This window comes from Salvelinus alpinus, chromosome 25, assembly GCF_045679555.1.
Source record: "Salvelinus alpinus chromosome 25, SLU_Salpinus.1, whole genome shotgun sequence".
In the NCBI taxonomy this organism is placed as follows: Eukaryota; Metazoa; Chordata; class Actinopteri; order Salmoniformes; family Salmonidae; genus Salvelinus; species Salvelinus alpinus.
This window is the reverse complement of record NC_092110.1, coordinates 7,223,913-7,250,544: the sequence shown is the minus strand read 5'-3', so window position 1 is coordinate 7,250,544 and position 26,632 is coordinate 7,223,913. Positions and strand designations below refer to the sequence as shown.

Sequence of the window (26,632 nt, the reverse complement as noted above, 5' to 3'; positions counted from 1 at the left end):
CTGCCACTGCGAGGACGATCAGCTGTCTGTCCTGTCTCCCTGTAGCGCTGTCTTAGTCGTCTCACAGTACGGACATTGCCCTGGCCACGTTTGCAGTCCTCATGCCTCCTTGCAGCATGCCTAAGACACGTTCACGCAGATGAGCAAGGACCATGGGCATCTTTCTTTTGATGTTTTTCAGAGTCAGTAGAAAGGCCTCTTTAGTGTCCTAAGTTTTCATAACTGTGACCTTAATTGCCTACCGTCTGTAAGCTGTTAGTGTCTTAACAACCGTTCCACAGGTGCATGTTCATTAATTGTTTATGGTTCATTGAACAAGCATGGGAAATAGTGTTTAAACCCTTTACAATGAAGATCTGTGAAGTTATTTGGATTTTTACAAATCATATTTGAAAGACAGGGTCCTGAAAAAGAGACGTTTCTTTTTTGCTGAGTTTATATTAATAGGCTACTTGATGGCCAACAGAGGAAAATGTATAATTCTCAACATTTAGCCTAATGTCAGTTCCATTGAGGACTTTTCCCTTAAAAAGAACCATGGGAGGGAGTTTCATAACTTCCACTCCATTCTAGCGTATTAATATGTTTTATGGAAGAAGGTTTGGAAATAGGTGTCTCCATTAATGAGAATCTAAATAGCCTACCTACAACTGGTAAAAGGTTGTCACAACATACGTGTGTGCTCGTCTCGCTCACCTGACTCAGGCAATAACTGTATACTCCGGTGCCCCTGATCAGCTACTGCATGGCCGGGGTGTCCCAGCCATCAGCTCATAGCCATTGTTGCGGTTCCCGCTACTACTCCATTCCTGCTTCTCCCGAAGTCCACGCCCACTATCCGTGGTAGCGATGGTGATATGTGTGTTTTTTTTTTTTTTTACATGTGATTATCACATTTTGAAACATTAATAAAAATGAATCTGCCAATTAAACTATTGTACTGTTTTTTTTATGTTTGTGTGTGATGAAGATGATTAGTGATTAAGGCAGTAAGGCAGTAACCTAACTTGTTAACGCAAACTACTGTAGTGGAAATTATTTCAGCTAAAAAGTAAGCTATAGAGATTTTCTTATTAGCTTATGTTCAGTTAACACATACTGTATCTTAAGAATATGATGGAATAGAATTTAACATTTTCGTTTCTCTTAGAATAAAAACCTTAGTGTAACAACAGTTTTAGTAAGTAATACTGAGGAGTTGTAACAAAAAATAAGTGTATTTTTCCGGGTGTGCACATGCTAGGCAGAGGAATAGCAATTCTTACACTATTGTTCTAAATTCAATCACCTTCTTCATCCTCATCATTCAGTTCATTGAAATTCAATTTTGAAGTCGTGCACAATTATCAGTTTCTATTTGGTTTATGTCGCCCATTCATTGTCAGTTAGAGACACAGTAGTGCCTTGGGACCCAAAAACATAATCAGTGCTCTAATTCCCCCTTGCGTTGGTCTGGAGCAATGAGGCAGTGACGCAGGGTACCGTACTAAACCACAAATTACCTCTAAACCCTGCAGCATAATATCAAAACTTTTAGTTGAGCAACCACTGTAGTGGAAATCATTTCAGCCAGAAAGTAAGCTATAGAGATTTGCAACCAGATATGCTACCATGTCTAAGAGGCAAAAACTATCAGGAAGCAAATATATATAAAATAAAAAATAATAAGAAAAGAGACACACACTCTAAGCAAAAGAGATTCGCTGTTGAAATGTATCAGCGTGCAACAATTTCCATCAGCTGGTGTGGAGAACAACAAGCCTCCAAGGAAATGCCATTCATTCACAGCGCCAGACGAGCCCCTGTTCACTGGTTCTACCAGCAAAGAGGGCGAGTCCGGGCTATCCACTTCCACCGATGATGACAGCTGTCTGGGTGGACAAGAACAGGTGGTCTCACCAGGCTAGCCACACCTCCAAACAATGCCAGCGGAGACCCTACTATCTAGGACCCGGACTCAGATTCGTCGCTCCACGTCCCCGATGACAGTGGTGCTGCTGCTGGTAAATCCGACTCCCAGACAAAAAACATAAAATATCCCGGTGAGTGGCCAAAAGATATGAATGGATCTTTACAGGATATGTTAGCGCAGGCTTGGCCACATCAAGATAAGAAGGGGAATTTCCCAAGATATATTTTAATTGGCCCACTACAATAGGAGGATGACGAATGGAGAGAACATGGCTTGTTAATTCCAATCAAAACACAATTATGCTATCCATAGATGTCGGTATAGCCAAATCCTCCAATACTGTCCCATGCACTCCTTAAATACCTCAGTGTCTGGGGAAGGGCTTGGTGTGTTTGGGCTCAAATTGAGTGAGGGTATCCCATACCCTTTCTTATGAGAAAAGGGCAAAAAGTATACCTATTGTTAGTTTTATATTTATACTTAGAAATAAATACATTAAAAGTTTGGGGAAACCCTGCTATAAACAACCATTCAAAACGGTTCTAAAAGGCCCCAAAAAGCATTCTGCCATGGTTACAACCCTTTTTTTATGGTTCATTACAGCAGGGTTTCCCAAAATCGGTCCTTGTTTGGCATATTTGGGATGCTCTGGATTAAAGTGTAAGACAGCGTGTTCCAGTTCCCGTAAATATCCAGCAACTTCACACGGCCATTGAAAAGGAGTGGGACAACATTCCACAGGCCACAATCAACAGCCTAATCAACTCTATGTGAAGGTGATGTGTTGCGCTGCATGAGGCAAATGGTGGTCACACAAGATACTGACTGGTTTTCTGATCCATGCCACTCATTTTTTAAAGCTATCTGTGACCAACAGATGCATATCTGAATTCCCAGTCATGTGACATTCATAGATTAGGGCCAAATTAATATATTTAAATTGACTGATTTCCTTATATGAACTGTAACTCAGTAAAATCTTTGAAATATTTTTTTCAGTATAACTTAATTTCCTAACCATTCTGAATGCTGGCTGCTGGTGAATACACATTCCCAGCTCTGGCTGGATTCAAATAGGAATTACACATCACTTTACAAGCCTGCATAATATGACTTTCAGTCCACCATATTAGGTTAAATCTAAACCCACAAAGTAAGGCAATTTCAATTTTAATGATAACACATTCACTTAACATGCTGACCAGACAGGACACGTCGCGTGCGCGAGCGTCGCAAAATAAATTTAGAAATCCATGTTATTCAATTATTGCACCCACACTGCTCGCTCGCGCCAACGAGCGTTCTGCGCTGCCAAGGGCTAAAATAGAACTCCTTTCTATTTCTGACGCAGATCGCGATGAAAGTCCTGCCTCTCCCATCTCCTCATTGGTTTATAGAATCAGGTACCCACGTGTAATCTTTTCATTGGTTATACCCACGTGGGTGATTGAAAGACTAAATGTTTTGCCGGTTGTTGTGGTAAAAGTGTAGATGCCAATCACCATATAAATTCAAATATGAAAAGCCTGGAAGGAGGAGAGATGACTAGAAACGATTTGGTTGACCGTTTTATGTGTGGATTAATTGTTGGAGTAGAAGACCTTGTGCATTTCAGGTAAAATAACAACTCAATGTTTATATACCAGGACAAATTAGCTAGCAACAGCAAGCTAGCTAAATAGGACAAATTAGCTAGCAAGTGCAAGCTAACTAGCTAAATTGCCATACATTTTTAATGTTTTTCGATCTGTCCCCAAATGAATGTCATTGGTTCAGAGTTTGTTTTGATATTTTAACCTGCGTGTCGTGATCGCGTTTGGTGTAGGGGGACAAAATACATTTATGCACGATAGCGCACACACGCAGCCGGTTTGGGTTCCGGGTAAGACTTCACTTGATGAAGGCTACATTACTGAAAATTGATGAATGTAACAATCATGATTCTGTCACTAACAAATACAGTCATGGGTTGTAACTCTACAATTAAATTAAAAGGCAAGGCACCCTGGGAAATTTGCAAATAAGGCTTTACACTAAGCAGTGTGTTAATTAATACTTCTTAGGGCTAGACCGCTTTTTTCTCAATTTCCGCCTGAATGACATGCCCAAAGTAAACTGCCTGTTGTTCAGGCCCTGAAGCCAGGATATGCATTTAGTTGCTACCATTGGAAATAAAACACTTTGAAGTTTGTAGAAATGTTAAAATACTGTAGGAGAATATTACACAATAGATATGGTAGGAGAAAATCCTAAGAAAAAACAACCAGAATTTTTTTGGTCATATTGAAAATGATCTCCCTGGATGCAATTCCTATGGCTTCCACAGGGTGTCAGCAGTCTATCTTCAAGGTCTCAGGCTTGTAACTTCAAAAACAAATACGTTTTAGTACAGGGACACAGTCTTGGAAATTCGTGTTTGCACGCCCCATGAAGACAGTACGCACCTGCTAAAATCTGTTTCCTATTGAAAATACTTCTTACGGTAAGAACTATTATAGTTTGATTACATTTTAAGGTATCTGAGGAGTAAATAGAAACGTGTTGAAACAAAGTTTAGGGGTAGATTTTCAGATTGCTTTCTCTGAATGTTGAACGAGTAGATTACTCAAATCGATGGCGCCAACTAAACTGACTTTTTGGGATATAAAGAAAGATTTTATCTAACAAAACGACACTACATGTTATAGCTGGGACCCTTTGGATGACAAATCAGAGGAAGATTTGTGAATGTATGAAACCTGTGCCGGTGGAAAAATATTCTGATGTGGTGCGCCGTCCTCAAACAATCGCATGGCATATAGCTATAATAGCTACTGTAAATCAGACAATGCAGTTAGATTAACAATAATTTAAGCTTTCAGTTGATATAAAACACTTATGTACTTATATGCTAGCGGGACGTCTATCCCTAATGCTGAAAAATGTGGACCCGAATAGACACTGGACCAGTGTTAAATTTAGTGTGTCTGTCAGTGTTAAATTTAACACTGGATAATTTGCTGTGCACACCCACCAAGACATCAAGACAGCCATAACACCTCATCAGCACCCTCAAAGGGAAAAACAATGAACATATTTGTCAGACCCGGGGAGTAGGAGAGGGTGGCAGTGTTCAATCAGCTAATTTATTTAATATGCCAGTTCTCTCAGTCAGAGTCAAATTATCAGGCTAAAAAAGCCCTGGGTACAACAGACATTGAGCTGGGTGGCAGGCTGTGAAAACAGACTGGTAACAGAGAGACGCCTGTTAATGGCCGGGCTACAGACAGACAGGAGAGGAAGGACATGAGAGCAAAGGAGAGGGAGGGTTATTGAGCAAAGAGGAGCTCGCTCTCTTTCTCTCTCTCTAGCTTTCTCTGTCACTACATCTACCACTCCTCTCTTTTTATTTGTCCCTCCGACTCTTCCTCCCTCTCTACAAATCTCTATCCCCTCTACTCAATTCTCTAATTTCTTATTTTATGCACCAACTTTTTACCCCCTCTCTCAAACTCACCCCCTTCTATCCAACACTCCACACATCCCTCTTTCTCATTCATCTCTCATTCTCTCCAACTCATTATGCCTATTCCTCTTTGTCAAATTCTATCTCTGCCCGCATCTCTATTGCCAAAACTCTCTCCAAAAAAGCTCTGTCTGTATCTCCTCACCATACTTTGTCTTTGATATCAAGTCTGATTGGGGATATTCCAATCCTAAATCCGTTGTAGTTCTGCCAGTGTCTTTTCTCTCTGCTCTTTTCTGACCATTAACACTATTTGTCTGACCCATTTTGACATCATCCGACATCAAAGGAGTTCCCTGCTGTGTATGTTCCATCTCCTAGATCTATCTTAGATCATCTTCAATCTTAGATCATCGGTTTGACTCAAAGGTTAAAAATTTTAAAACTTAAAAATTCTATTCAATCTATTTGTCACATGCTTCGTAAACCACAGGTGTAGACTTACTGACAAGTTGAATCAAGGGAAGAGTGTGCCATTTGGTACACAGACACTATCTCTAGCCTGAAAACATGGAGGTCTGTTCTGAACACAAAGCCTGTCTGAAAAGATGCAACCTCTACTGGTTGTAATGGAATGAAAAGTAAGCTACAGTAATAACACCCTGGGAGACCATCATGCAGTCCAGTTTACCAGCATTAATCTCAGGCTGGCCCACAGGCATCAAGGGTGCGGCAGGTAGCCTAGTGGTTCGAGTGTTGGGCCAGTTACCGAAATGTTGCTAGATTGAATCTCCGAGCCAACAAGGTAAAAATCTGTCGTTCTGCCCCTGAACACGGCAGTTTACCTACGGTTCCTAGGCCGTCATTGTAAATAAGAATTTGTTCTTAACTGACTTGCCTAGTTAAATAAAGGTTAAAAAAAATTACTCGAACACAACAACACTCCCTCAGCCCAATCTAACAATCTAATGCTTAATTATTTTGTTGTAATGTAATTTCACCCCATGACACAAACATTAACAAGTGCTATTGTCGTAGGTTCCTGGAGGATCCTTTAGTGGTAATTCAAATTGAGACTGTGGGGGAACCCCTATAAGTTCTTCGAATAACCTTTTAAAAGGGTTCTTCAAAGAACCCCTTTTAATGGATCCTCAAAGAACCTTTTGAAGAACCTTTTAGGGTACGTTTTTTAACGACCCCCTCCTCCCATATTATTATTATTATTATTATTAATACGCATTACAATAACAACAATAACACTATTTTAGTTGTCAGTGTTTATTATGATTTTAGTGGGAAAGCAGAATAAAAAAAATCGAAATATGAGGTAAACTCCCAGCAGAGCCCCAAGTCCAATGGGTTTATCCTCTGGCATGTTGATGTTCTCCGTATCCATACCCATAATGATTTTGCAGTGCATGGTGATCGAACAGGTTTCCTGTTACATTCATCAGAGGTGTAAGGAGGGTAAAATCTGTGAATCCAAAACAGATGTTTAACAAAACATGCGCACAAGAGTACCTTGGTTTTTGTGGTAAATGTGAATGAAAAAAACTATTTTCATAATGATTTTCATACACATACCTTGTCCATAATGTAGAGGCCTGTGGGATTTTCATTGAAGAGGTAAGGGAGGAGGATGGTAAATGTGATCTGCATAACATATCAATACCAATTGACATACCTTTGTATGCCTCCTCGTCTGTATACCTGCAGACACAGACAAAAAGTGAGCAGATCATTCATCTGCACCCAATACAGCTAGCCTTCAACATATTATTATAGCATACATATTATTACCTCTTTGTGGATCGATATCCATTGAATTGTGTCCATTTTCTGTTTTAGAAAGATTTGCACAATTATGAAAAGATAGATGGTATCATCATAAAACAATATCAATATAGATCATACAAGGGACACACCTTACCTTAAATTGAGGAGATCTTAACATTGTTCAGTTAAATGTCTGCACCTGCTGTCCTTTCAAATCCAAATGTTTCAGTAGGGCAACTAAGGAGGTTCCTCGATGAACCCCACCTCCTATGGGGTTCTTGGAGAACCTTTTGTCTGCAATTTTCAGTGGCTAGAACACTAAGGTTCTTTTAAGAACTTTGAGGATCTTAGAAGAACCCTTGTTGAACACCTAATATTTAAAGTGTACACATAGCTAGTTACACCAGAGAAAAAGAGAGAGAGAGAGCGAGAGAGAGAGAGAAGCAAGAGCTGCTCCACTTCCTGCCTGACTGCTGCAGCCCATACAGTACCTCCTCCCGGGGAGGAGAGGGAGAGAAAGGAGCAAGTCAAGTTGTTGACACAAGAGTTAAATATATAGGAGAAGCCAGGGTGATAAGAAAGATAAATAGGGTAGGGCTAAGAGTTAGGTTGAGAGGAGAAAAATAGGAACATTTTGAAAAGTTAGTAGGAGAACGCAATGGGGAAGCTAGAGAAAGTGCAAGACACTGAAGAAAGCAAAACATGCTGTCCCCCAGTGACTCTTCAAATGGATACATTCATTATTATCATTGTCAATTACCATTCCTTTCGCATCAAATGCATACATCATACAGAGAGGAATTTTAGCCAAAAGAAACAGCACTCCGTCGTGTTCCTCCTTTCATAATAAATACAGAGGAGTTGCAACAGTTGCTAACCCCATAATTACGCTGTTTCAAAATGTCAGTTGGTGACTTTCATGGATTTTGCAGATCTAAGTGAAGTGAAGTCACAATATGCTCTTATCTTCTCTGACATAATGTTCCTTTCTCTCTCCATGATCCAGTCAGAGTCATACGGGTTCTTTTTCAGGCTGGATCCCAAATGGCACTCTATTCCCTATAGTGCACTACTTCTATCTGACCATGGCCCATAAAGCGCTATATAGGTAATAGGTGACGTTTGGGATGCACACCTCAGACTCTAGATTTCATTAAACTGCTACAACGCTCTCAGGTAACTTTAAATCACAATCCCTACTTCCAAATCTATCCTCACTATAGCTCAAAGACACGTGTAGTTCGTCGGAACGATGTGTCGAAGGGACGAAAACCTGCTGGTTTGTAAATAAGTCATTTTCAGTTCCTTGTTCCATATGGCGTCAGTGGAGCAGTGAAAGCCTGCTCAGTTTGTGGGCCCCATCTGGGCAGTTGGAAGGACGGTTTGTGTTCTGACCTTACACCTTCCCACATGTTACCACCACCAGCATGAGAGAGAGAAATGGAAATTAACAAACACGTTGCTCTCTTCTGAGGCCAACTCACGATTAATTAAATCAACGACACCCCTGCCGGTGTAGCACAGTAGATCCATTACTCACAGTTCTACGTGAACATTTTGTATTTTTTACTTCTTGAAAATGCTGGATATCACAAGAGGATCAACCCAGCATAATGACGATCCAGAATGAACACAACTATGACAATGCAGGATCAACCCAGCATAATGACGATCCAGAATGAACACAACTATGACAATGCAGGATCAACCCAGCATAATGACGATCCCGAATGAACACAACTATGACAATGCAGGATCAACCCAGCTAAATAGCAGAACATAATCGGAAACAAATTGAGCTGCTCTCCCTCAATCCTTACACGCTAAGTCACTAGCTAAATGACGATCCAATATCAAGTGTAAACACAGCTTAATGACAATCCAGGATCAATCTGGACATTCTCTGCTATGATTCGGCCTGCTGTACAGCACAGTAAACATTAACTAGGCCAGTGAGTGATGGTAATGTGAGGCATATTAATGAACAGGACAGCTTTCTTCACCAATTATTAACCAGAGGGTGGGACCTGAGGAGATAACTCTTCTTCAGGTGGCACAGGGCCGAGCACCAGCGGCTGTCACGCTGCCACCCCACACAGCAGATTAATGGAAGGATACCGCCACAAATGAATCACATATGGCTCATATCCTTCTTATCCATGAAAATGCATAAGTATCAAGGATGTTTTTCTTTTTCAATTCTAAAGTGTGATTCAAAGTGGAGCCTAGTACCTGGTTCTTCTAAGAAAAAGGAGATAAAAGAAAAATGTAAATCAAGGAGCCCAAAGTCACCTACCTGTGAGTGTGTGAATGTGTGTGTGCTTGCACATTTGTCCACGTGTGTGTGCACCCACGTTCCTTTATGCACATCCAGGGTGGGAAATCTTTACCATTGAGATTTTCCATTGTATAATTCATGTGTTCTGGTCTGTTCTGGGCTCCACCTTGGCTTCAGGTTCATCACATGACACATGAGATTAATTACAGTGGTGTTAGGAAGCTGAGGAGCCAGCACCTGTCCCGTCACAACCATACATCAGCATTAAGAAATCAGCCCTCTGCGAACACTATTTATCAGACCCATTAAATGCCCGTAAGGCCCCGAAAGTGCTGCAGGAGCTGTGGAGAGAGAATACCATTTGAATGTGTGTTTAAAGGTCTGGCCCCAAGCCCACCTGAATCGCAAGAGGAAAAAGCGCTTCTGTTATGTTTCTGTAATTATTTACAGATAAGGTAGATTAGCTCGAGACAATATTGCTACGACTGCAAAATGTTATTTAAAAATGGTATCAACTAAAAAACAAAATGGCTTCTTTGTCACTATAATGATATTCATGGTGGTACATTTGGTGGTGAGGATTGACGCTGGAATAGTGTTGTCAGAACAGTGTAAGCTGCTGTATGTGTTAATACGAAGTTGATATTTGAAACATGGACAGTCCAAGGCCAACAGACAGAGTCCCATACATTATCACAATCCAGGCTTTTCATATTAAAGTCCAGCCAACAGAGAAATTGAGTCATACATCTAGACGTACGGTATAACACTGCATGTGGCATACTGTATTTCAAAGTAGTAGGGAGGGCAGGGAGTGTCAGACATGCATTAGCCATGTTCAGGAAGGAATACCTAGATTATGCTAGAACTCCACATTCCCAGTCATGGCACATTCCTGGGACAGGCAAAAATTCCCCTGGGGGACAGGGATTGGCTTGTGTCCAGTCCAACTGATAGCTAGACCTCATAACAAGAAGGACTTGTTTTTAATGAATGCCCTCTTTGCATGCATAGCGGGGACATGAAGTTTGGGCTTTCTGACAGGAGGCCTCGCAGGCAGGCTCAGACCTGGAGCCCTAGCCCTCCTGTCTTCTGTCGTCTCTCTCCACATCACCACTGGGCTCCGGGCTTAGCTGTATTGTTATTATTATTCCACACTTTGGCTGGAGTCTGGGTGCCTCAAACAAGCGCAGGTATTGTGTTTTGTGTTCCAACGGAGGGAAAGAAAGAGGGAGGGAGGAAGGGAGGGAAGAGGGGTACCAGTCACATTTCCCATCAGGGTCCGTCTTGGCAGCGGAGGGAAGTAATACCCCAGTCATCTTTCAACAGTATCCACTAATGAACTGTTTTTATATGACAGCATGTAATTACAAACACGGCCAGCCATGTCATGAAACCTTTTTTCCTACCCCCCCTTCTCCCCCTCGCCTCCCCGACCCTCCCTCCCTCTCTCTCTCTCTCTCTCTCTCTCAACATCTGATGTTGAAATCATTCTCTGTGCCAGTTTGTAAATCTACATTTGGAATCCAATTCACACTCCTGACAGTGTGGATGTTGTCAGACTCCCCATACTAATATTTTGACATAACTGTACAGAGCAGTCTGTGCATGGCACTACCTTCCTGCTACATTATGGAAGTATTCAGATACAGACTCGCATACCAAACACCTGTCAGTGGGTGGAAACACTGTAATTTGTATCATGCTTATCATGCTTATCTGTAAATTGTTACACAGTTCTTAACACTGTGGTTGAAATTGTAAAATTGGTTACTTCATATGCATGAAAGCCAGTGTGTAGTTTATCAAGTGTAGTTTATCAAGTGTATTTTTCTACATAAAACAGTAGAGAATTGTAACTTATTGTAACTTATTGTGAAATAATTTTATGCCAAGAAAGTTTCCCTAAGCGGAGAAAGATGGAGAAAAATATCCACATGCCAGAGATCTTATTTTCTAGTCTCAGTACTGTCCCTGTTGCCCTTGAAATTCTCAAAATGGCAAACTAATTTGTCAGCTTTTAGCTTGGTTTTCTACCACTTCTACCACCCTACCCTACCAAACCAATCAATATGCGCAACACACACACACACACACACACACACACACACACACACACACACACACACACACACACACACACACACACACACACACACACACACACCTAACACTTTTTGGGTATCCTTTTCCCTCCTCCCCACCACAGTTTTGGTTGAGGATAGGTTATCCTGCTGCTTACAGTCATGCAGGCGAACAGGTAGATTCCTAACGATTTCCACTCTCTACTCTGAGGGACTTCCAGGCAGTTCAAGGCCCACGGCCAAAGGCCTCAGTCTCTCTCATCAGTATGCTGCACAGCAGAGCAGACAAAATGCTTTCATCACAATGCAGAGGGCGAGCTAGGAGATGATACTTTGAGATGAAAACAGACAAATCATCTGTTTTCCAGAACGAGGGTGAGATTGGGATCTCCCCCTGATGAAGAGAGAATAGCTCTCTCTTTCTCGCTCTACTACTGTCTCTTTCTCTCTCTGTCTCTTTCTCTCTCTCTGTCTCTTTCTCTCTCTCTGTCTCTCTCTGTCTCTCTCTGTCTCTCTCTGTCTCTTTCCCTCTGTCTCTCTCTGTCTCTTTCTCTCTCTCTGTCTCTCTCTGTCTCTTTCTCTCTGTCTCTCTCTCTTTGTCTCTCTCTCTCTGTCTCCCTCTCTCTGTCTCTCTCTCTCGGTCTCTCTCTCTCGGTCTCTCTCTCTCTGTCTCTCTCTCTCTCGGTCTCTCTCTCTCTCTCTCTCTGTGTCTCTCAGTCTTGTATAACTAACCTTGTTGGAACACACAAGTCAGTCCCATTCAAAATAATTTTTTCCCTAACCCCGTACCCTAACCCCTCACCCTCTCCAGACCGGTATGATGTACAATATAGAAACAGGGCAGAAAGTTGCAATTGGCCCGTCTAACCCATGGTTTGATACCAGCATAAACCACAAAACCTAACCTTAACTATAACCCTAAAAACCCTAATGCTAAATCTAATTCTAAGCCTAACAAATTCTAACATTAACACTAAACCCTTTAGAAATAGCGTTTGACCTTGTGAGGATGTCCCTAGTTGGTCTGTTTTTTATTTGTTTACTATTTTGTGGGGACTTCTGGTCCAGGAACTTGGATAATATCCTGCCACTGCAGATAACTTAATCATACTGAGTTGAGTCTGCCAAGATGCATATTCATGTGTCTTATCTACAATATGTCACAGTAAAGCTATTTCCAGGACATGGACTAAGTTCTGTTGGGTTAGCTTTTAATAAAATATTCTACAATGTGTTCTACATGTGAAACGGTTTACTTACTTACATAGTGGCTTACCATAGTTTGTTTCCATGTCCTGTAACACATATGAATTGGCTTGAGAACACAGGCAACAGCTCTCCTCTTCTCAGTCTGTGTCTACTGAAAACTTGTACTTTGGACAGTTACTTTGATATGCATTCTAGAGTTTCTTTGTTTCCCAAATCACGATTTTTCTAACTAAAATAATTTTACTCCTCAAAATGTGGACTTCTCTTCCCACATTTTTACGGTTATATTTTTTATAGCCCTCTATGGGACAATGGGAATGCGTAGACAGCAAACACAGAGAGCTGGCCTGTGTTTAGCTAGCTAGCTCATTTGTGTGAGTGTACATTACCTATACATAAAATGCCTTGCATTGACCCTGTGTCCTAATTTACGACACAGTCAGAAAAGCCTTGCTAATGGGCACACTCCGCCTAAAATAGCCTGCCTCACAGAGGCCACCATACATCATGTAACTGTGCCTGGGGTTGCATCCTAAATGGTACCCTATTTACTATAGAGCACACTACTTTTGATAGGACTCTGGTGTCCACTCATTTCATTCCATCAGGCGGAAAGGAAAGGGAAGACCCCCGGCGAAAAAAACAAATGGCGTTAACAGGAGCACTTTCCTCCGGGCGATAAAGAGGGAGGGCACGTTCCTCCCTCTCGGTCTCTGCTAGCTGCACTCCACCATGTCATTCCAGGGGTATTTAATAGACCAAGTTGTGATGGACAACAGTTTGTAACTGGAGATTTGTACCTTCCCGGGCCATGTCTTTATACCTGCAGCCAAGACTCAATAAGCAAAATTACGTCACAGACATCAGAGACATGTCATGTGCTGAATGAAAGGTAAGAAGACGTCTTTCCAGACGTTGAAAATACATCTTATATGGATGTTGAAATTATGTCTCATACGGACGCCGGATGTTGAAAATATTTATTTTTCGAATGGTGAACATACTGTACATATTTTCTGGATGTTGAAAACAGGTGTATTTTAAGTACTGAATGAAAGGTAAAAATATGTATTTTCCAGATGTTGAAACGATGTAATTTACAGACATTGAAAATACGTTTTTTACGGTCATTGATTCTATGGCCAAATTTCAACTGTCATACATTGTCAATTCAGTAAACATTATATCACAACAATTATTTTCCAAACCAATTAACAGGAAAGAGGAGCCAACTGGAGATTGCAACAAAACATGTATTATTGCTCCCATCACATGCTTTTACTGTATGTTATCTTTTTCAAAAGCAATAAAACTGGAAGTGAGGATGTTCGAAGTAGTCCAATATACAGAATAAACCAACAGACCACTTCAACTACAATAACAGATTTTTTTTCTTGCAATGACTGTAATATGTTGTTTTTCTACCTTAGTTGAAGGCGCTGAGTGTAAGTCACTCTGGATAAGAACGTCTACTGAATGACCAAAATATAAATGCAAAAACAAACACTTGCAAAGCATACTGGGCATTATTCTAATTAGCCCCAAACAAGTACACATTTGGTCGGGGGGAACCAGATCCAAATCTGAACAAATCATAGACGCCTAGGCTATGTTTCACAAGTATGAACATCACAGTACAGTATACCACAGTGGAGCATAGTAGAACATTGAAGAGTACAGTACAATATGGTACGGTACAGGACAGTAGAATTTTAGATTTTAAACAAAGCTGAAAACAAATGTTTTACCAGGGAGTGGTCCTAAATAGGTCCAGGAGTTGTGCCTATGACCATTTTTCTTTTGTTGCTGATGTTGCATGGTCATGGAAAAACTTGACCCACATATTGTATGACCACTCCTGGCAGCACATTTTGTTTTCAGGTAGGTTCATTTGTATTTATTTTGTTTTTCATCATCATAAGCCCTATGCCAGGGCAGGGCAGAGCAGGGTCCTTGCCCTGGAGGGAGGCTGTGCTGAGATGTCCTCAATATAATCAGAATACCCCAGCCAGTGTTAGGAACATTTCTGTGATAACCTGTGTTTGCAGTGAGGTCAAATTACTGTACTGTAGCCTACATCTCACCAACAAGAGCTACAATCCTCTGCTTTGATCCCTGCCAGCCCAGCCATCACTCAGGCTAGGGCCTGGGAGAATTCACTGGAGGTCCGACCGGACAGCCCCAGGTTCCAGGGCCCAGAGCCAAAACCCTGAAGTATTGCAGCAATCTCAATTAATGAATATTGTTTTAGTGGTGGTATCATTTCATGGCTGATACAGTGTGTACCATGAAAATAGCGAGCAGCGGGGGCTCGTGGTGCAGCCTGTAACCGATCTGGGCGGTTGCCTTGCCAACAAAAACTGACTCACTTCTTGGAATCTTTGCATTTGCAACAATAAATCAGGACAGGGAGTAGCGGCCAGTCAATCTACCCAGGGTCTGAAACTCAAGCCGTCACATTGTGTGTGTGGCTGGTGTGTGTGTGTGTGTGCTGCATGTACATGTGTGGGTACAGTGTGTGTGTGTGTCCGTGTGTGTGTGTGTGTGTGTCTGCATGTGTGTGTGTACATGTGTGTTGGGTCTAGGGGCTTAAAGTGAGGCGTCTCTCTGGATCATATCTGTGCCACTTAATCATGTCTCTCAGCAGCTGAACAAATGGAGATTGACGTTGTTCCCACTTCTACTCTCATCCCTGTGAGTGGCTTACACACGGGCATGACCGATCCCAGCACATGCGTGTCACAAGATATACGAGCGGCTGCACATATGAACTACTTCACAAAACGTGTTGAAGAATAGAGTGGAAGTGTGCACTTACGTCAAACAGAGGATGAGCTAGGAATAGGACAGTTTGGGTCTCCACGTACGTGAGGCTTTTGTGACTTATGTTCTGTCAAGCCCTTCCCGGCTAGCACAAACTACTTGGCTAACAAGCAATGCAGTGCAAAAGGGAGTACAAACTAACTCAGAGCAGACTTTCACAATTTCACTGGTCCAGGTAGTTTTAAACTTGCTATAGGCTCTAGTCTGGCTTGTATTATACCACATTGAAGTCATTACATTATAATATAGTTTGACTTGATATTGACACTGGGATATGGACTTTTAATGATTTGATACTTAACATGACTGAATAGTCATGAGAACATAACCAAAAAAAGAGATGTAAGCCAAGTGTGATCGCTCCATAGACTTTGGCAAGTCAATTCGGGAACACTTATCTCATCCTGGTCTTATGAGGTAAAACAGACTTTCAAAAAAGCTTTTAAGAAGTGAACTTTTATAATGGGCCAAATGGTATCTTGAGATATTCACGTGTAACTTAGACCTTTTCTTGAATCTTTGATGTCAATTGGAGAACTCAGAGTCTGAGGTATGCTTCCAAATATCAAATTCGGATTTGGCACCAATGTGCATATAATCAATACAACACAAAGTCTGAAAATGTGCTTTACATGTGTTGTGGCTTTTATTCTTTATTTTCTTACTATTCCATAATTCCTCCCTGTATTCATAAGGGTCTAACAGTGGGTGTGGATAAGATTTAAATGTGCCGCAATAACAGCGCTATTTTTTAAAAAGGTTCTCACAGTTCTCAATTTGTGTCACAGTTCAATTTGTCCGACTATTTCAAACTTCTCATTTCTGTCCAGACAACAGTATTTACAAACATAAACAAACAACGCTTTCCCCAAAAAACCTTCTCTGTGGTATGTCATTTTACGGTACATGCAGTTGTGTCTGTGTACTGTACATGTGTGCGCGCGTGTGTGCATGTGTGTTTGTGTATGCATTCTTGCTTGCTTTCTTGTGTGTACAGTATAAATAAATAAAACGACCAAACAGTGCCATGGAGCCGACATCCACACACATATATTACATCTGGTTTCTCAGATGGGGCTATAGATGTTCTCTATCAACATAATCATCTCCACATGCCCTATGGAGTGTGCAATGTTATGTACACATTGCTCCCTAACCACCGTCTTCAGCTACAAATCACAATCAAAATGATTACCTCTCAGAGATTAATGTAGCCTACTACATGACCTGTTACAATAATGCTTTTGGGTTGCGTGATTGAATGGTTGTAGTAATTTTGAAGACAACAAATAATTCAAACTGGGATTGAAAATGTACCAAAACTTACAGTGCAGCTAAGAGTATAACAATGCTTATTTTAGGTACGTTTTTGGTAATGGTGTAGACAGAGCCAGTGGGTGACAATCAGTGGTTTAAGAGAGTTACAGTGCAGCTAAGAGTATAATAATGCTTATTTTAGGTAGCTCTCTTAAACCACTGATTGTCACCCACTGGCTCTGTCTACACCATTGCATCATACCTAGGGATAAACCATTTGTGTGCCCTTCTCACAACTGACAGTTAGCTCTCATTGGCTATTCTGAAAGAATATGAAAATTCTGATGACAGAAGAAAAGGAGAGTGGAGCGAGACATCCCTTCAGAGATTGTGTGTGTTTGTTTCTTAATTTATACTTTTGATTTAATTGTGTCATTTTTTATTTTTCTATTTATTTTTGTTCCCTTTTTCTCCCCAATTTTACGGACTCGGGAGAGGCAAAGGTCGAGAGTGGTTCGTCCTCCGAAACACAACCCAGCCAAGCCGCACTGCTTCTTGACACAATGCCCGCTTAACCCGGAAGCCAGCCGCACCAATGTGTCGGAGGAAACACCTGGCGATTGTGTCAGCATGCATTGCACCCGGCTCACCGCAGGAGTCGCTAGAGCACGATGGGACAAGAACATCCCTGCTGGCCAAACCCTCCCTCTAACCAGACAACTCTGGACCAATTGTGCGCCGCCCCATGGGTCTCCCGGTCGTGGCCGGCTGCGACAAAGCCTGGACTCGAACCAGGATCTCTAGTGGCACAGCTAGTGCCTTAGACCACTGTCTGTTTCTATGTGAGCTTGCGAGAGAGCTTTAGCAACAAAAAAAAATCTCTATTACCCCCCCCCCCCAAGCTCAGCTGAGGTCGATGCTTTGTCTTCCGTCTGGTCTGCACCAGCGCTAGGCCCCTTTAATGTGAAAGACACAAGGTTAGGGGATCCACTTACTGAACAGCAGCAGCCTCCGCCAGGTAATCAACTAAGCATGGTATTGCAATTTGACCTGGGTCAACCAGGCTCATACCTCCACTTTACGACAGGAGGAGAAAGCCCTGTGAATGTCCCGAATGGTACCCTATACCCTATTTAGTGCATTACTTTTGACCAGATCCCTAGATCCTCAGACACTCATTCAATGGGAATGTGCATGAAATGCTTTCTATTTAGTGTGGCCTTTACTGTTCTAATCTTGGTTATCTCTATATCCCTTTGTCTCTTAGTGTTTGATTTGTTTTTATCTTGCCTGGAAGTAAAAATGGAAATGTTGTTTATTGACCATTGCATCATTTTGTTGTTCCATAAAATGTTTTAAATGTATGGTTTTGAATCTGTTTCCAAGGATGCCAACAGGCTGAATGTATGTAGGAGTTAGGCTTAACCACTAATGGGGGTTAAAAAATGTGGCCTGCAGGAATGAGGTCTAATCCAAATGGAGCTGATTTGGATTTAAGCTTTTAATAAAGATGCAGAGCATCACACCCACTTGGCAGACCTAAACTTTTCCACTTCTCTTTGTTTCTTGGCAGCATCATGTAAAACAAAAGTAGAATACAACCCACCGGTTGCCAACCCCTACTCTCCCAGACCTCTTTGAAATGCCCATTAAAGTCAATTTAGTCATTTTCTCCTGTTTTCATTTCCCTCCTCCTCTGCCTCTGGAATGATGCTAATATGTTTTTCTAGCCAAGTACCCCGACACCACAACAAATTCTTTAGGAGCGAAGCAAGAGTCTAATGTTTACCATCTTGGAACAAGTTTTGAGTCCATGCTTTTGGAAAATCTGAAATACACCAGCGGATCGTTAACAACCTTTTTTTAACATAGCCCAGTCATTACAGAGCTAATGCTGCATTGGATGGGTTGAGCTTCAGTTTCGGCTAAGTTTGCAAAATTTCTGTAACGTTCCTCAAATTCACAGGTTTTCCTGAAATCCCAGTTAGAAGATTCCCAGAATCAGGAAGGAAAAAGCAGGAAATCCAGAATCAGACAACCAATATTTCTGGAAAACCTGGTAATTTGGGGGAAGTTAGAGTATTTTTTCAACCCTTGAGGAGAGTAGAGGATTCAAGGCTAATGGTTGTTCAGAACCACTGGCTAGGTCTCAGTGGGAGGTGCTAACAGCATAAATGCATAAATAAATAATTTGGTAATTTGAATAACCGAAGAAAGAAGCTGGAGCCCCCTGCTAAGCAATGTATTATCTGGTCCATTGAGCTAGATTTCTCTTCAATGGAATACAGTTCAGCCGATTCAATTCAACAGTAATCTTGTATTTTACCGTTGATATGCTCTATCTAGCCTGATCATAAGATGTAAAGACCTAAATATGAGATTTTTTGCTTCATTTGATGATATCTACTCACTATATGCTTCATAGAAAAACCCAGACAACTCTCTAAAATTAGGTGTGGAATTATTCAGTCTCGTATTGAAAAACTTCTACAGTTTTCTATAGAATACTACAGTACTTACTATAAAAGTCTATAGTAAACTGTAGTATACTGTAGAATACTATACTACACACTGTAGTATCCCTCAATCATGTGTACACAGCAAACAATGGTCCAGTGTCTATATGGGTCCACACTTTTCTGTGTTAAATTAACAGACTGTTTAGTGTAAAGGCTTATTTGCATATTTTCCAGAGTGCCTTGCCTTTCAAGTATATTGTATTGTTGCCACCAATGACTGTATTTGTTAGTGACAGACATGGCTGTTGAATTCATCAAGCAAGATTATAATCTGATATGTTATAATTAAAATACAATTACTTAACACAGTACAACAAGTATTTCAGAAAGTCAAATTATGATGGATTGCAAAGTGATGTGTAATTCATATTGCAATCAAGACAGAGTGGGGATATCTAGCATTTGGAATTTTTATCAACCACAACCTGATTTTAGATTGACTGCCGGGTTGGGAAGTATAAAATGTGAAAGTACCTAAAGCATCTAAACTGGAGTTTAGACAAATGTATGTTAATTATATTTGATTAACATTAGATTAATTATGCTACTTTGTTTCAAAAACAAATATAGAAACAAACAATTTTAAAAAATCTTTCCAGGTTATAGAAAGATCACATATTCAAACACACACACACACACACACACACCCACACACACACACACACACACACACACACACACACACACACACACACACACACACACACACACACACACACACACACACACACACACACACACACACACACTCCACTTCTATGTCAAAGATAATTAAACAAAACACTATAGTAAATACTACAGTATAGTACGATCCTCAAGAACAATACATTAATTACAATAGTATTTATACTATAGGTAACTGGAAATACTACATTATACTACAGTATACAACAGTCAATACTACAGTAAAGTCTACAAAAACACTACAGTGAATGCTACAGTAAAGTCTGCAAAAATACTACAGGGAATACTATAGTATTTATACCATAGTATACTGTAGTCTTTTTTCATGTGGGTCATCTGTATGTTTTAGAGATCTGCCTTGAGGCGGAGTAAAATTTGCCAGACTAAAAAACGAAACGATAAGCATAACATGAGGACAAGGCACGTTGTGACCAGCAAACAAGAGACCCCCAAAAAATGTATGCCCTGACATTGTTCACAGTTTGGAGTTAAGAGCCCAAGTCCTTGCTTAGCCTCAATACGTCTCCCGTCATTTGTGAAAGAGAATACCCCTGGAACCATCCATTTACTACAGAGTTTTGCTACTACATATTTCAGCTCTGTCCTGGTTCTGGAAGCCACTTTAACCTGTTTCCAAAGCAAGGGGAACCAGCTTCAAACCAGCCCTGCCCGGGGAGAGGAGATCTAAAGATATACTGTACTATTGTCATTAAGTCTTGTAGTCATTAGGTACCCAACGACTGTACTGTCAATGGGCAAGTTCAGCAAGTGTTCACTGTTTTGTGTGTGTGCACGTGGGCATGCACGTGTATTGTGTTTCTGTATGTGAACGTTTGTGTGTGTGTTTTTTTGGTGTGTTTTATCTTTCTACAACTACAGTGGCGTACAGTAGGTGACCTGTCCACAGCGACCCGACCAGCAATGAAACTGTTATGTCAGCACTTTGTCACTGTCACACGTCTCACAACACGTAAATCCACTGCGACTTTGGTGGCATAAGCAAAGGGAAAGCCCCAGAAGGGGTTGTTGCTTTTGTCAACATACAGAGTAGTAGCCAACATAAATGCATTTTCATCGCAATATAAATGTCTGGGAGCCATAGGATTCATTTTAAACTGTTGCTTTTTCTAGTAAATACATTTTCGAAAACTTCTTCAGGCGCTAGATATAACAAACCTAAAACTACAAAACAAAAACTGCTGGTAAAAGTTTGTATTCTATTCCATCTCATATTTTTGTAGAACAGTACAAAAGCTCTTTTTGATCTTGAGATGTTTTCAAAGCTCTTCCACTGGTCAATCGGCTTCATAGAAATACAACAATCATCCTATTGAACCACAGTACAGTTGTGAGATGTATACAAATTCTGGTCTGTCTGAACAGTACTATTTCTCTGAACAGCTCTGTCCAGGATTTAATGATTGAGGTAGTATTTGAATTAATTAATGTCAGTAAATAGAACTGCAGGGCAAACAGCTAAAAAGAGGCGCTGGTGGGATAGCAACCATAACTGTGGTTTCACCTTTGATCAAAACACTGTAAAAGACAAGTGGATGGACTGCAAACACACTAGGAAAGCAGAGACATGCAATATGCACACACACACACAACCCCCCCCCCCCCCCCACACACACACACACACACACACACACACACACACACACACACACGCACACACACACAAGTATGCCCTTGCAAACACATACAGTAGATATACACACTGAACTCTTCTAAGAGCCTATCCGTACAATGCTCAAGAGGCCTAGTAGTGAAGACCCCCATTGAGACTTTCATTTTATCCCGTTTTGACGAATGAAACAACTGTTGTAAGATTTTGATCTGGTTCTGTCTGTTGTTTTAAATCTACTATTCCAAGCTACACTATGTCATGTCACATCTACTCCCGCTCCCCGTCGCTCAACGTCGCCAGTCTATTCATTATTACGCACACCTGCCACCATCGTTACGCGCACCTGCGCCTCATGAGACTCACCTGGACTCCATCACCTTCCTGATTACCTCCCCTATATTTGTCATTCCCTTTGGTTCTTTACCCAGGCGTTATTGACTCTGTTTCTGTGTTTCATGTCTGTACGCTACTCGTGTTTCTTGTTCCATGTTTCATTTATTTATTAAATTCACTCCCTGTACTTGCTTCCCGATTCCTAGCGTACACGTTACACACTGTAACGGAAAACTGTAAATTATACAGTCATTTTGTCTATTATCAACAGTAAAATACTGTGAAATGTTTTAATGCAGCATACTTAACATTAGGATGCATTGTGGGGAAATGTTGTGGGCGGGGAAAGAAATGCTGCATTTCAAATGGTACTGTAACTCCACCCCACAGAATACAGTACATTACTGCATTTTTGGAGCAACAAAAACCTTTTGACCACTAGTGAGTGCATGGTATTGTTGTTTCCAGGTAATTAACATATTTTGAGGCATGCCTTATAAGAAACTATCTTTGATGCAACAGTGAATTTAACTCCTATGTGGTTATTGTGCCCCATCATTTAAAAATGTATAGGGGACAGATTGAAGTGGCAGAAATTCTTAAATCTTAAAGCTGCAATGTGTAACTTTTTGGGCGACCTGACCAAATTTACATAGAAATTTGTTTTATAAATCTGTCATTCTCATTGAAAGCAATTAAGAAGCAGTAGATCTGCTCTATGTGTGCTTTTTCTATGCTTCCCATTTCTTTTTTTCTAAATTTTTTTCCCTTTTTTTATATCCCTTTTTTTAACCCCAATTTCGTTATTCAAGTTTAGTTTTTGTGTCTTTTACTTTCTGTTTTGTACACCAGCTTCACACTGCCGACAATTTTTTTTGGGGGTTATGATTTTATAAAAAAATAAAAATGGTTTAGATGGTACAATGATTCTCTACACTATACTTGCTTGTTACATTTTGCAAGCAGAAAATGGCGGCGCGATTTCTGCATGGTGCATCTTAAAATGGTTGAGAATTTTGCCATGTCCTTTTAGTCTGTTTTGCCCTGTCAGTTTAGAAGCCTTTGTTAAGGCCGCTAGAAGTGCAAGTAATATACTGTAAAACACCAAATATTCATTAAAATCCTTAAGTGTCTATTGCGTCTCAATCCACCACATCCGCCTATGTCGGCCATCCACATCTGGCGGTGGAAGGTGGCTGAGCTACAGCGGTGTTTGTCAGACCATGAGATATCCCAAAAATTGGTCTTCTCATGGAAACGTTTGGGCTACAAACTAATATGTAGCGTCCGAAAGATTTGGGCTTCAAACTAATATGGAAAGATGAGATTCTCACAAACACTATGGTTTTCTCCGTTTTTCTCTCCGACCCCCACAAGTGCCATGGGACTCGTCAGAACGTAAGCTGGTCCTGATTTAAAAAATGGAAGTATGGAGGTAGTTTTGAGCCAACAAAAAAGTGGTTAAATATGTGTCCAAAACCCCAAAATTGCCTACATATAGGACAGACACTACAAAACCTATTCCTTATGATTTATTTTTTGACTGTCTGTTTTGCCATTTATTAATATGTTATTCAATGTGTTTCTATGGGCTATAGTAGTAAACGTCAAATACTCAAAATCAAATAGCTAAATGATCCATGGTATGACCATCTTAAAATAATTACATATGTTAGCTTGGTAAAACACCCTCCCAAAGGATTAGACCTTTAGTATGCTGTAATGTTTATAAACACTTTACCTAGCAACCAACCTGCTCGCACCAATCCCTTATAATTACAGTAAAATACTGTGAAATACAAACCCCTCTCCTCAATGAATTTCATCCATTCATTCATTCCGATTACGGTAACATTTACTTTTTTTTACAGTACAATACAGTCAATTATACGGTATTGTATTGTGTGTCATTACACAGTACTGGCTTTGATACTGTATTTATTTATATTACAGTAGATGTACTGTAATATGAAATACAGAATTTTACTTGCCACTGAGCCTGTAAGCTACTGTCAAAATCAAGGTAACCCCTTTCCAGTGAACAAAATTCCCAGAAGTGGGGAAACGGTGAACAGTTATACGGATTCCATGGACTGCGGCCCGTCTTCAGTTATTCTGAATTCATGTTCAGATTTAAAGAACTTACATCAATACATTACATCAGACTAGATGACATCTGTGTATTTTCAATTAATTGCATTTTGTGGATTCGCTGTATTTTACAGTACTGTTTCCAATAGGAGATTGTATGATAGTGATGGTACTTACGTCCCAAAAACTTGAATTTGCAACTACATGTTAAGCTGGTTTCAAACGGTGCGCTAGTGACGCAGTGCTTGATTAAACAAACTAGTATTTCATATGTTGTTATTGTGTAATTACAATTGTAACAAGTATTTTATTTGTAAATACCTAGAAAATACTGTACTGTAAAATAAAGTAAAATAAAAAATAAAATAAAATACCATCATATAGACTTTACAAATTAAGACAAGTCATTAAAAATATATATTTATATATATTCTGTAGTCTTATTCTCCAAACACTAGCACGGAATTAAGGAGGAAATTCACTCAACAAAATAAATTAAGTAATAGGATAATGCCGTATTTCCATCTACAGGGCAAATCTGTGTGCCTTACAATATATTAAGACATATTTGAAAAGTACAGTACGTGTTTCACGCTGTGTCTTTGGACATAATACTTGAAAGGCCAGCAAGAATTCAAACCATCTATGAAACTACCCTTGCATGTGTATTGCATTATAAATGAACACTTTCAGCTTGAGTTACTCCTTGTAATACATGCTGTGTTACATGTGATCTTCATATAACTTTGAATATAACTTTGAATATGGTTTCTTGTTTCACATTTGATCTCAGTGTACTGTAACATTGAATATAACTCTGAGGATAGTTTTGTCGTTCATTATGTTTTCACCATACATACTTTTATAAGGTTTATCTAACCTCTACCAAACATGTCTTAGTAAACATTGAAATAATGATCATAAAGATTTTAATTAATTGTCCAGCCGTAAGCGCATGCAGCAACAATTTAACGGTTCCCCATATAGATACTCATTATATCAGGTAATTAGGTAGGCTGGCTCTTTACCTTCTCTGGGGCTGCTGTCAGGGACTCTAAATTCATGCAGTCTCGAAGTCCTTTGTGGCGCTCCCCCTTCCTCGTACTGCACGGTTGACTTGTAAACTTTCAGAGAGAGAGAGCAGGAGACTGGGACCACTGCTCAGCGGCTCAAGCAACTTTTCGGTGAGATCAACACCTCAGCATTTCCTTCTCTTCATCCTGTGTAACTTAACCCTCTCACTCCCTCTGTCCCTCTTCCTCAACTCCCCCTCAGCCCTGGACCAGCCCTCCACAGGCAGGCATCACACCTCCAGTTGGGATTTCGACTTCCTCTCCTTTTTATTTAACCCCTAAGCCCAGCTAGCGATGAGCTCACAGGTGCAGTAGGGTCGGGTTTCCAGGCCTCGTGAAGGAAGGAGAGCCTGGGGAAGACCAGAGAACACAGGGGAGAAGGAAAAAGTGAGAGTGGCCAAGCTGGTTGAGGAGTCTCTGCATCTCACAGATGAAGACCATGTGATGATCCGTCCAGCATGCTAAAACTCCCCAAGCTTTAGAACAGAATCGCAACTTCAACAAAGGTAGGGAAAATGGTACTCTTGTGAACAATGAGTGGTTCCCAAAAAAAGAGGTACAGAAACTTTTCAAGCTAAGCGGTGGTTTTTATGAGGTCAAAGTGAACAGTCTATGTAGCTAGCTAGTTTAGTTAGCTCTGTTATTTAGAAAGGGATATCTACGGGTTCATTACAGTGCGATGTGCTTTTACGTCATCTCACATGACTTACCTATGACCTATTTTTACATGATGTGTCTCATCTGAATGCTGCAGAACACGTGTGCATTGCATCATTAAAGGTAATGACATCATGTCATAACCCCTCCTAGTATTGACGGTAATGGAACCGTTTAGTAGTTCATTGGAGAACACCCCATTGGAGAACACCACGTTCCATATAGGTTGCACTACTTTTGACTAAAACCAGTGCATAATAGGGAATAGGGTGCAATTTGGGACGTAGGCAGAACATATATAAAACTCACTCTTGACTTGTTAGTAGTTGTGGGACAAAGAAAATGTGTTTTCTTCAATCTCATGTCAACAGGGATACTGTAATTCAAATCAACAGGACTGGACGGTAGTATGCCTAGAAACTTCTTCTCTCTGTGTTTGTGCATGTGAATAATGGATCCACAGATTAGGTATTAGCCCATATTTATTATTTATCTGGGTGAGAGAAAGTGCTTTGACAAGGTCTAGCTAGCACAGGCTCCCACTGGTCTATGGCTGTCTCAAATTGAACCCTATTTTCTATATAGTGCACTACTTTTGACCCATAGGGCTCTGGTCAAAAGTAGTGCACTACATAGGGAATAGGGTGCCTATGTGTCTTCTCCAGAGGAGGCTGGTGGGGGAGCTATAGGAGGACAGGTTCATTGTTATGGCTGGAATGGAATAAATGGAACCTTATCAAACACATTAAACATATGGAAAGCACAGGTTTGACATTGTCTATTAATTCCATTCCAGCCATTACAATGAAAGTCTGTCCTCCTATAGCTTCTCCCACCAGTATTTTCTGGTCCTCTCATTTA

At 40.6% G+C, this 26,632-nt stretch overlaps 1 protein-coding gene and 1 long non-coding RNA gene across 2 annotated transcripts in view; both read right to left on the bottom strand.

Moving 5' to 3' along the window:
* Positions 1-25,341, bottom strand: part of LOC139553278 (leucine-rich repeat transmembrane protein FLRT2-like) — a 53,988-nt gene extending 28,647 nt beyond the window's left edge. Inside the window, exon 1 of the mRNA XM_071365443.1 lies at positions 25,070-25,341. The gene's annotated coding sequence lies outside the window, so the exon portion shown is untranslated. The remainder of the gene's footprint in view (positions 1-25,069) is intronic.
* On the bottom strand, positions 6,640-7,646 carry LOC139553068 (uncharacterized). Its single transcript, XR_011670591.1, has 4 exons — positions 7,288-7,646; positions 7,158-7,196; positions 6,942-7,067; positions 6,640-6,831 (listed from the first exon to the last, which is right to left on the bottom strand). It is a non-coding gene; the product is annotated as an uncharacterized lncRNA (long non-coding RNA).
* Positions 25,342-26,632: the final 1,291 nt, after the last annotated feature.